Here is a 10,824-nt window from a genome sequence, read left to right on the forward strand (position 1 = left end):
CCGGCTTTATTCCTTGAGGACATCACTTGCCCACCAAGCCCTCTCAACAGGAAGCTGGACTTTTTTCCCTCTCAAATCTCAAGACCCTCAGGGCCTGTGTGTGTGTGGGGGGGGGTGGGGAGGGCGGGTAGGTGTCTCCTTGCTTGCCAGTGCCATTCCTCCTCCTTCCTTCTGCCTAAATCCTGCTCCCTTGTGGAATACGCCTGCCACCCACCTCTACCTCTCCCTCTCCATTGCTGTCTATGATATCCTGGGTAGTCCCCACAGTGACATTGATTTATGTTACTAGTCATATGTGATCTTCCCCTCTGCTCTAACTTTTTATTTTATTATGAGAAAATGTGTCTAACATAAAATTTATCATCTTAATAATTTTTTAAAGCACATAGTTCAGTGGCATCAAATACACTTACACTGTTGTGCCACGATCACCACCACCTGTGTCCAGAATTTTTCATCATCCCAAAGTGAAATTGTGTACCCATTAAATACTGACATCCTATTTCCCCCCTCCCCACGGTCACTGACAACCGTTATTCTATTGAGCTGGTCAAAAGTTTGTTTGAGTTTTTCCATTACATCATATGGAAAACTCCAAATAAAGTTTTTGGCCAGCCCAATACCATCTCCACTGTCTGACCACCACTTTCTCACTCTCTAAGATGACTATTTTATAGGTCTTCCTCTCCTCCATCTGCCCCACCTCCCCATTTATCCCAATGAATCTCATCTGATGACCTTGTCCTATATGTTATTGAGAAAACACAAGCCATCAAATGGGAGCTCCTTTATCTTACCACCACTAAATCTATACACCACCCTGTCTGCATCTGTACCCATGACTCTGTTTTCCCTCCTACTAAAATGGAGGATCTTTAGTTTCTTGTGTCAATGGCAGATCTACTCAGTTATGCCCTAGTACCATAAAGAAGACTCTTGTCTTCTCAAAGACTTCCCTCCTTTGGCCATTCACTCTCTTCCCTAAGTCATCAATCTCTTCATCTCTCCAGAATCATGCTAGCATACTGATGGAAATCATCTATCCTTAAGAAAACTAACAGAAATGACCTGGTTCCACTCCATAATCCCCTTACATGGCAAAATTGCTCGAGTTTTCTACAAATATTTTCTCCACGTCTTCATCTTCTACTTGCTCCTCAATCCACTCTAATCTGGTTCCTACATATCTCAACTCCACAGAATCACTCTTGTTAAGGCCACCAACGGCCTTCATGGTTCTCTCTCAGTCCTTATCTTACTCAGCCTCTAACCACCCTTGGACACAGTTGACCACTCCTTCCTTTTGAGGAGGCTCTCCTCCTCTGGTTTCTGTGGCTACTCCAACTACCTTTCTGCCCAATATTTCTTAGTTTCCTTTGTGGGCTTCTCCTCCTACACCGAATCACTGGATACCACAATTCTTGCGAACTCAGAACTTCTTACCAACTTCCCAGACCTTCTCTCTAGACTCTCTTTCCCAGGTGATCTCATCAGTCCCCTGGCTTGAAATACAATCTATGTGCAGACAATGCCCAAATTTCCATTCTATCCACACCTCTTCTGTGAGCCCCCAAACTCCTACATTCCAACGATCTACTTTGACATGTCTGCTCCCATGTCTCAAGGGAACTGCAAATTTAACATGTCCAAAACTGAACTCAAATTTTTCCCCCTCAAGCCTAGGCCTCTCTCAGCCCTCCTCATCTCAGTACATGGCACCATCATCTCTTCAGTGACTCAAGCCAGAAACCTCAGAGTCATTCTTGTGTCCTGTCTCTCTGTTTCCCTCACCCTCATCTCTAACCTCTCAGTAAATGCTTGCAGCTATTCCTTCAGAATCTGACCAACTCTCTCAATCTCCATGACTGTCACCCAGTTCAAGCCACCATCATCTCTCTCCTTCATTGCTGCAGCAGCCTTCTTTCTGGTCTCCCTATAGACATTGCTGCCCCCCTTTAAGCCTGTTCCCTATAGATATTGCAAAAGCCCAAATCATATCCCGTCATTCTTCTGCTTAACACCCTGAAGACATTTCCCACTGCAAGTGAAGAACATCCAAAGTTCTTTTCCATGGCCTACGAGGCCCTGTTGTGATCTCTTCCTTGCCAACCTCTCTTGTACGTGTGTGCTAAGTCACTTCAATCATGTCCGACTCTGTGTGACCCTATGGACTGTAGCCTGCCAGGCTCCTCTGTCCATGGGATTCTCCAGGCAAGGACACTGGAGTGGGTTGCTGTGCCCTCCTCCAAGGGATCTTTCTTACTCTTGCCTAGAACAATCTGGCCCCACTAGCCTCCTTTCAGTTTCTGATCAAGCTCTATGCTACCTTGAAGTCTTCCCAGTTGGTACTCCTTTCTTCCTGGAAACCTCTTTCCCTATTCTTCACGTGGCCAATCATCCTTCCTTCAAGTCTCATGTAAATATCACCTCCTCGAAGGGGTCTTCCCTGAAAACTCTGCCCCTTGATAGTCCTAACACTGTAAACTGATCTGTTTCCTTCATGATATTCATCAGGATCAGTAACTATAGACTCATTTCTGTGATTATTTGCCTGTAAACCTCATAAGAGTATTGATTATGTATCTTTTGTTCAACAGTATATCTCCACCTTCTAGTGTGTACATGGCACATAGTGGGTGCTATAATAAATATTTTATAAATGGCTTGATGGATGGATTTTGAGGCATAAGGATTAGAATCCTCTGGCTAGACCATGTAGTTCATTATCAAATGCCTACTGGCTCTGCCTCAGGTTTCTAAATGGGGAGTCTGGTCCATGGAAGAAAGCTTTCAACATCTCTGACCAAAGACAAAAAGAGGGAGAGAATGGAGTAAAAGCAAGCACACAAGGAGGGCTACAGTTTAAGAAGAAATGGCTACAGTTCTTAGAAGAGTATCAGGGCGGGAAATCTAATGACTATTCCTTCCTGGGACAGAAAAGTCTCTTTAAAGGGCAACAACTCTTCTTTCAGAATGGCCAGAGGCCCAGGGGTGGGCAGGATGACTTTGGATAGTCTTTTCCCTTCCAAGAGCCTCTAGGCAGACAATTCAATCGATTACTGTCCCAGGGCTGCCTCCAGGGCTTTCCGCCCTCTTTCCCTCCAGGTCTTCATGGCCCTGACACTTCTTTCTCAGCTGAGACTGGAGAGGCATCTCCCGGAAAACCTGCTGGTGTCTGGATTCATTTTCTCATTGTCCAAACAGTTGTTCTTCCCCAGAGGGCTGGAATGGAGACACCTGTCACCCATTCTAGCAGGTCACAAGGGAGCAGGTAGAGAGACCAAAGCCATTCGTCCTTCCACAAATACCCGTGAACCTGGAGTCACCTCACAAAAGACCATCCCCATGATCCTTCTGAGAGGAGGCTGCAGTGGACCCTCTGGGCAGCCGCCTCCTCCCCTCCCTACTTCTCCCCCTCAGGGGCTACACATTCAAGAAACTCAGACATGTTGTCTAATAGGCCCAGATATGCTCCTCAGCCCTCCCTGCCAGCCCAGTGACAGATGTGAGGGCTGTGCCAGTTGTGAGGCTGGTACCATATGGCACCATGGGTCACAAGGTCTGAAGCTGCTGCCACTGAGCTGTGGCGGAGTTTGTGGGGAGATCCTTGCATTTTAGCCCCCACTCACCTGTCACTGGCAGAGGCAGTGAGGGGGAACTGGAGCTATGAAATATTCACGGGAGCTTGCAGGAATTGTCATGTCACCCCAAAGAGCACCCTGGCCCCCACCCTCCACTTACACATGAAGTATTTCTGAGGAAGGCTGAGAGAAAGACTGACCGAGCCAGTGCGGGAGAGGTGAGGAGTGGAGGGGAAGACAGGAGTGGGGGCCAGACAGAGCCAGGAGGGAGAAGAGAGGTGAGGTGAAGCCCAGAAACCCAGACAGAAGCAGAGATATGAGATAAGAGGAGGGCTTTGGAGACAGTGAAGAAGAAAAGACAGGGCTGAAGAAGGCAAGCCTGGCAGAGAAACTGTGCCCGCCAACTCATTTGCCTTAGCTTTTTGGAGGCCCACTTCTGTGCCTCGCCTGTTCTCTAAATACCCTCAAGCTGCTCCCAGCTCTGTCCTCAGGCTCTGGCAGTAGGCCACACGGTAACAAGAGCCCTCTGTTATAGGACTTCCAGTGCTCCATCTCTCTGGGGAAGGGTACTGCTATTCTGCCACACTGACCGCATCCATTTCATGGATGGGGATGTGGGTGAGCGAGGGGCAAATCTGAAGTAGGCTGAAGAAGAAAACCCAGGACACTGTCCCAACTGGGGCCAATTCCCCAGCCACAAGAAGCTGTATTTTTTGGGGGAAAGAGATCAAGAGGAGAAAATAGGATGGAGAGAACATTCCAGAAGGTGGGAGGGAATGGTCATGATGGGAAAAGTGGAGCTGGCAGGGAAGGGAGCAGCAGGCCTGAATTCTTCCCCTCAGCGAGCATACCTCTCTGAGGCCAGGCTGGGCTGCAGAGCCCTGGCACAGAACACTAAGCTAGGAGAGGGTCCCTGGCCACCCAGATCTTTCTCTTTTCTTGGATCGCAGCCTCTAGTCTGCCCATGGCTGAACTGTAAACAAGGCTTGGAGGCCAGAGAGGGGGAGCAGGTGTGAACAGGGGCTTCTGGGAATATCCCCATAAGTAGCTACCTCCAGCAGCCAAAGACCTGGGACTCCAACAGTGGCCCTATGGGGTCTGCTTGGCAGGCACCAGCTGCACAGGGCTCCAGGCAAAATCTCCTGAAGCCAAATGAGGGCCCGCTCCTCGGCAGGCTGGCTGCGCTATCTCCCTCCACTCTGTGAGCCTGCCAGGCATCCATGGCCTGGGCCGCCAGCCTGAGAGGTCCCAGGCTAACTCCAATTAAACAGCTGGAGAATCTTGGAGTTGCCAGGGCCCTGGGAAGAAGTTATTTATTTCACCTTTATTCACTCTGAAGATTTGCAGAATGACAGGGGAAGGCTTTCTGGAGAAATTGCAGCTGGGGGTTATAGGAGGGGCCAGATTTGGACCCTGAGATAGAAGTGGGTGGTGAGGGGCTGTGGCAGGAGGCAGAGGAGACAGCCCAAGTGCAAGGCGCTGGGGAGAAGTGGGCCGGGGGAGCAGGCAGCTGGAGCTGACCCAGAGAGACAGTGGGTAAACTTTCTCCTCCCTCCCTTGCTCACGTCTGGCTCTGCTGGGGCATTATGTCCTCTCTGCAGTGCCCTCTTAGGGAGCCAGTCTAGTTGTGGCTGGACAGAGAAAGGCACATCCATCCCGCTGCTTTGCCTAGATGGCCCATCTGCCCCCTCTTTGCCTGAGATGATGCAGGTGGTAGCTGAAGCCCAGGCACCAAGCCCAGCAGGCACCAGGCTCACCTCTTGCGAGGGAACAAACTGGAGCAAGCCCCGGCTTCCCCCACTGTGCACTGGCTCCAAACTCTGTTCATTGGGTCCATGGGGGGAGGGGTGGCAGGGCAGAAATCAGGCCAAGAAGCAACTCAATAAAAGAGGTTATGTGAGCAGAGGCCTGGTAAATTCATGTCACCCCATCTGGAGGCATCCAGAGATGCCAACTACAGCTTCAGGGCAAAGAGATACCTTTTATTCTGCCTAATTGCATCTTCCTGCAGACAGTGAGTAAGAAATTAGAAGGTTTTTCCTAAAGCAAAGAGAAGATTCTATGGGATCAGAGAAAGGGAAACAAGGTTGGTGAACCCTCCACCTAAGAATAAAAGTAAAGGGCAGGTACTTCCCTGGTGGCTCAGTGGTAAAGAATCTACCTGCCAACGTAGGAGGCACAGGTTCGATTCCTGGTACAGGAAGACACCACATGCCTTGGAACAACACTGTGTGCAACACTATTGAGCCTGTGTTCTAGAGACTGGGAGTCGCAATTACTGAGCCCATGCGCCGCAACTACTGAAGCTGTGCACCCTAGAGCCTGTGCTCTGCAACAAGAGAAGCCATCACAATGAGAAGCCTGTGCACTGCAGTGAAGAGTAGCTCTGGCTTGCCATAACTAGAGAAAAGCCCGCGGAGCAGTGAAGACCCAGCATAGCCAAAAAATAAAAATAAATAAATAAAATTATTTTTAACAAAGTTAAGGGCAAGGGCAGGTGCCGATCTCATAAGGCGTGAGTTAGCCAGCACCTCCTCCACGTTGTTAGTTGGTTTCCAGGATGTGAATGGCAGTAAAACTGCAAAACTCAAAGGGCCTGTAGACTTGTTTTTGACTGGCTGTGAGGGTGATAAGGAGATTACACCCAACTATGCAACCAGGCTTGAGGGAGACAGGATCCTAAGGAATTCCAAGAACCCACAGGCTGCCTACTTGGCAACACTGCTTCAATGGTGGACCCCCCAGATTCAACTCATTATTTCTGGTTTTAAAACTAGACCCAGACATTGTAGAAAGAACAAAAAAGGGTAAGAAAAATAGCTTTTTTTTAAACCTAATCCTCAGTTACCCAGAACATTCTATTAACCAGAAAAGTCCTTCCCCAAGCATTCAGGTTTTGGCATTACAGGGTATTTGTATTTTTTCAGTGATTCACATATGCAGAGCTGGGACTCTTTGTTACATCATAATGCCAGCTCTGCTCCCACCTGCCCTCTTGTAAGAGGAATAATAGCAGAGCTATTATTATTAGCCATTATGTGCTCAATCACTCAGTAGTGTCTGACTTTTCGACCCTATGGACTGTAGCCCTTCAGGCTCCTCTGTCCATGGGATTTCCCAGGCAAGAATACTGGAGTGGGTTGCCATTTCCTCTTCCAGGGGATCTTCCCAACCCAGGGATTGAACCCATGTCTCCTGAATTGCAGGTGGATTCTTTACCAGTGCCACCTGGGAAGCCTTATTAGCTATTCTCCTCGTTGTAAGTCAGGGGCTCCCTCCACAGGCTCTTACATAGCATTTATTCATACAGACAACAAAAATTTACTGAGCACCTACTATGTGCCAGGCACAGTGCTGGGTACTGAAGAAAAACTAGGGCCAGTCTCTCCCCTCAGGGAGGTTGCAGTCTGAGGTGGAGGCAGGTATGTCAACACACAAATATAAAACCGTGTGTCACCTGGCACCACAGGGGGAAGCAGGGGATGCCATGGGAAAGAGAGGAGGGCTCTTCCCCCAGCCCTATGACTCCCACCACAGCCCCCTCACCCCAAGCTGAGTGGTGAAGGTGAGGAGTCCAGCAGACAGACAAAGCAGAGAAAGGCATTCCAGGAAGGGAAAAGATTCAGTAAAGAGGGAAACCTCTAGCTACTGAAGCTGCTATAATGGAAAAAAGAAGTCATAGGAAAAAAATCAGGCATAACTCGTCAGTCTTTAATTTCTAGGTATGGGAATGAGGGCGGAGGGCTAGTGCTACCCAGTGGCTCCTTTCATGTAGCCTTCTGAGATGATGCACTGAACTCAGAAGAGGTCACAGACACAACCAGGGGCACAGCCCAACACTGGGTTACCAGCCACATATCTATACACCAGCCAAAAGCTACACGTGGAAGACCCCTGTCTCATGGGAAGGCAGAAAGGGTGGCCTGCTAGTGGATGCACTGAAATCCAGCCATAGTAATGGAGACCAAAGCTGCAAAGCTCAAACGCCATTATGCCCACATGGCAGCAGGTCTGTGGAAGCCAGCTCTGTGAACAAGACAGGGCTAATAGTACGAAATGACAAACATCCTGACTGCAGGGCCACCTGTGCCCCAGGAAGAGCCCCTCCAAACCTGGCTACATTTCATTCAGTTCACAGGGGCCATCCTGGGGGAAGGAGGGACAAAAATCAATAGAAACAGCAATATTTCTACACAAGCTACAGTCTCAGTTATTGAAGTCCTGCCAGGAAAAAAGGCCCCCTCTCCCTCCCTGGGAGGTAAAGAGATGACTTTGCTCAGCACTGCAAATCAGGCTCTAAAAACTTTTTAGAAAACAATTCTGAACAGAGGTACTCAGATAGAGCCATAATGTCAGATTAACAGCTCCAAACCAGCAGAGCAGACATTTGTCTAATTAATAAAACTTATAAAGCATAACAACTTATTGATGTTACAGGCCCAGCACTTAGTACAACAACAAAACCCAAATCCATGCAGAACGCTCCATGTTCCTTAGGAAACCCTTTCTCCGCCAACTTGTACAATCCTTTCATCAATGCAAACACAGGGCTGGGGGATGGAGGGAACAGTGCAGTTGTTGTTCAGTCGCTCAGTCATATCCAACTCTTTGCCACCCGATGGACTGCAGTGCACCAGGCTTCCCTGTCCTTCACCATCTCCCAGAGTCTGCTCAAACTCATGTCCATTGAGTCAGTGATGCCATCCAACCACCTCACCCTCTGTCGCCCCCTTCTCCTCCTGCCCTCAATCTTTCCCAGCATCAGGGGCTTTTCCAGTGCTGAGCAGAGCCCTGGGCAACTGGCTGGGGAGGAGATGGCTCAAAGAGTTGATGCACATCTGCCAAAGGTCTGGTCCAACCTGGACTTTGGAGCCAGGGGATCTGGGCTGGAATCCCAACTCTGTGGCAAGTTACTTAACCTCTTGAGCCTCAGTTTCCTCGTCTATAAAATGAGGCTCATGATAGTGCCTACTTCAAAGTACCTACATGAGGATGAAAGGTACAAAGTAAGTGTCAATTACTAATGGCTATTAGCAATGACTGTTATGGTTGTTATGTTTAGATACTAATAGGACCTGCTGTCCTGTTACAGCCTGCTAGGTTTGCCTCTCACCACAGAATGTAATGAGGATGATTTGAAATTGTTTCAAATCTCTGTGGACCTTGGGCCCTGACTTCAGATCTACAGAATAAGCAAGCTTTGCTATGGGAAAAACAAAGCCTGTATTATTACTTCATTAAAGTCAAGTTCTCATCCTATTTCTAGCCATTAACAGTGGGGAGTGAAGATCATGGTGGGGCAGGGTAGGAAGCCCAGCTCTGCTTCTCACTAGCTGAGGGACCTTGGGCTTGTCCACCCCTCAGTTTCTACCACCTCAATTTCCTCATGTGTAAAATGGGGAAAATATCAGGTTTTATCTCACAGAGTTGTTCTGAAGATTAAATACAGGTAAAGCACTTACAACAACTGTGTCCCCATACACAGAAAGCACTGAGTGAACACCAGTTACAGTTCTTATTGTACACGACTTCTCATTACTACCTAAAGAGCTTAGCACAATTCTTGGCATATAGTAATAGTGATGGTTGGTACTCTTGAACTCACCTTTGTGATTTCACACACTACCCTCCCCGCCCCCCAACTGTACACAGCTCAAGAAAAAAATGTGACAGGTACAGGCCTACATATTCCCGCCTGCCAAGCTTTCTACAAGTAAGCATCATCTCATAGGGCGGTCTCGTTTCTCAGCCTCGCAATGCTTCCTGAACTCGAGAGGGCAGGCCAGCCTGGGTGCATCCGCCCTTGGGAAGACTAGGTGCTGTGAGGAGGGCGGCTAGAAGTCCCCCTCCGGGTCCCCCGGTAGTTCAGATACCCGGCTCCCTCCTGGGGGCTGAGCTTTGGGGGCGGGGCGGCAGCGGGGAGGGTGGGGCCGAGTCCCCTGGAGGTGTAGCCCCTGCTCCCGCGGGCGCGTGCGTCGCGGTTTCCAGCTCTCCTTCCCAACCCCCACCCCCCGCCCCCCAGCCACCCCCACTTCCAGCGGAAAACTTCCCGCTTGCGCTTCCACCGTTCCAGCGGCGTCCAAACCCTCAGCCCCGCGCATCTTGTCTTCCTATTTCATAGCGAGCGGCACTGCGAAGAGGCACGCGGGTGGCCTGTCGACCCGAAGGGTTCCCTGGGGACCCAGGATGGGAGGAGGAGAGATGTCGGCTCTAGACGCGCCAACTCTGTCCCCTCGTCCATCGACTGCTGGCGCCCAGCGGACGCACACCCTGGACCAGGGACCCATGCCAGTGCCGCCCGGAGTCACTGTGTGGCCGGCGAGGACCCCCAGCACCCGACTCCCCCAACCCCACAGACACCGGCCTCATCAGCTGGGCGCCCCACTTTCTGGTCCTTTCCTAGGCGATCTCAAACCCGGCTGCTCAGAGGGCTGTACTTACTGTCGGGGCCCTCTTTTGGGCCGGGGCTGGGCAGCTGCCTGGCCCAGGGAACCCTCTGGCCACCCTCTGGCTGTCTCCCCTCGCGCTACCCCCGGCTGTGCCCAGCACCGACGGTAGCACGGTAGCGGCAGCGGCGTCTGTAGGAAGAGAAAGATCACGCCTGCCTTAGAAACCCAGCCCCTGCTGTGACCAGAATCTTAAAGACAGAGGCGACTGGCTCGGCCCCAGAGGCGCGGCTGAGCTGAGGTGGCGAACTAGCGAGGCAGCTGGTAAACACGGCGTCTGCTGCCTCTAGCCCGCCCGCAATCCGCCGCGGAGGAGCTCCCCCCTCATCCTCCCCCTTGGACGGGCCCCCGCGGGGGAGCAGAGGAGGGGGGCTCCAAGTACTGTGACAGGCGGGTGATCCAGCTGCCGCTGGGTGGGCACTTACTAAGTGCCCGGCACTGTGCTTTCTAATCATCTTCTCATCTCAGCATCCTCCCCATTGTACAGAAAATAAAACCGAGGCTCAGGGGAGCAAAGCAAGTAGACCCAAATGCAGGAGCTGGGAATAAGTGGTGGGAAGCCAAGTTCAGAAACACGAAGAATGGCAAATTCACCGCTACCTGCCTCAAAAGCCACTGCGCTGCTGCAAAGAACTTATTTGAATACCTGTGTCCCCACCTCCTCTTTCCCCATTTTCCAGACAGGACTAGGGACAGGTGGCAACTCCAGGCCAGTTTGCTGGTGGAGGTGGGGGGTAGAGGCCCTGGGAGGTAGGATCCTGACCATTGTGCTAGTGCCCAGGAGTGGGCATCCCTGC

Source organism: Bos indicus x Bos taurus, chromosome X (assembly GCF_003369695.1).
Source record: "Bos indicus x Bos taurus breed Angus x Brahman F1 hybrid chromosome X, Bos_hybrid_MaternalHap_v2.0, whole genome shotgun sequence".
Taxonomy (NCBI): domain Eukaryota; kingdom Metazoa; phylum Chordata; class Mammalia; order Artiodactyla; family Bovidae; genus Bos; species Bos indicus x Bos taurus.